A 1,853-nucleotide genomic window follows, 5' to 3' on the forward strand; every position below is an offset into this window, starting at 1 on the left:
TCATTCTTAACAATCTCTGATAATCCTCCGAGGCGTCTGAAAAGAAGATGGCCACAGGTCCTTCTAGTTAAAATTAATGTTTGAAGTACCACCAGCGGGTTTTCAAGTGTATATGAAACATATAATATATTCACTTATTGTATTTATTATTTGTACAGTTGTAAATCACATTAAATAAATAAATAAAAAAAAAATTATTTGTCTCCTCGACTTTTTTCTTATTAGAAGTCAATTATTTATTTTATTAAATCTATAAATGTCATTGTTTTTGTCATTAACTTTTATTTTTCTCTCTTCTTTGAATTATTATTTTTATCTATGTATTTTTTTTTTTTTAATTCATCGTTATTATTCACAATTGTACAATATTTATAGCGTTGTAAATAGTTAGGGGTGTATTTTGCACCAGACAAAATATAAAATACCCCCCAAATCTTACTGTTATATTAACAGTATAGGAACCACCAGGCTGATCTGGTATTTAATAATATAATAAAGATAAAAAATAAAAACAAAAGTGATACCAAAGTCCTTTCATTCATTCTTTATATAGTATATACTCAAACCTAGCAATAGCCTAGTCAGCTGGTACTTTAATATACACATCACCTACACATGGTTTTTATTATACTTTAATTATTACTTAATTTTAATTAAATCAATATTTTTTTCTTTTATACAACCCAGATTAACCATAGATGTTTCAGTTCATATTATTACTGATTTATTTTCAATTGTTCCCATTTAAATATTCCGCACTATTATCACTATTATTTTTAAGAAGACAGCTCTTGGAAACCTCGGCGATGAATTAACGACTGTTTATAAATTATTCATCGTTCCTGGCGAGTATCTTTCCGAATGAAATTTGAAATTCTAAGTCCCCGCGGCCCAGAACTAGTTTGTTAAGTAGAGCAGAAAACTTCACTTGCTAGGAAATCTGCCAACTGAGGGCGCTTATTGGGTTCGAGAATATATTAGGAAACAGTTTGGTCCATATTTACTTCCAACCCTATATTTTATTTTGGTTTTTCCTGATTTATATCGGAACCTAATTCTCTTCAAACAAAGTATCATTTATGAATCATAAAATGGTGGATAAGAATAGATTGATCGACTAAGATATATTTGGACGAGGGCAGAATATCCTGAATCGTTTCAATGAAGTTTAATTGTGAGATAATAAGATACTCTTGAGAATGGCCGGAAAGGCCGAAACGTAGGAGTACTATGAAAATTAACATGTTGAGACAATATAGATACTTTTGATTGTAATTGATTAACAAACTAGTCTCAAGCAATTAAATTACAAAAACTATAAATAATGTAAGGGATGATTTAACATAAAATTAAATATACAAATATAAAATGACTTTTTACAGCTTCTTCTATTTGGGCTTGTATGTGAATTAACTGTATTAGAAAGGATTCAGTAATTCTGGCTAAAGAATTAATTACAACAAAGCTTCGAAAGCTCCCCTAAACCTTCGAATTCCTCTCGTATCTAATTTCAATTCAAAATCCTTCGTAAAATTCTCAATGCTCCTTACTTTGTCACAAATAAGATCATGCATAAAGACCTTAATGTTCCATTTGTAACTGATCTAGCTCGAACCAGATATCACTCCTTCCATTACAAACTCCCTAACCACCCAAACCCACTATTTTCTAACCCTGCTTCCTCTTTCATTCCTGATAATCCTCTGAGGCGCCTGAAAAGAAGAAGGCCACGAGACCTGCTAATGTAACACGTCATTTGAGTGCTACCAATGGGTAGTTTCTCTACACCTCTGTAAGACTCAAATTTAACTGAGATCAAATTGACTAATTATTATTAACTCGGCTCCACAACT

The sequence above is a fragment of the Halyomorpha halys genome, unplaced genomic scaffold (assembly GCF_000696795.3).
Source record: "Halyomorpha halys isolate HHAL.00 unplaced genomic scaffold, Hhal_1.1 Scaffold763.1, whole genome shotgun sequence".
Taxonomy (NCBI): domain Eukaryota; kingdom Metazoa; phylum Arthropoda; class Insecta; order Hemiptera; family Pentatomidae; genus Halyomorpha; species Halyomorpha halys.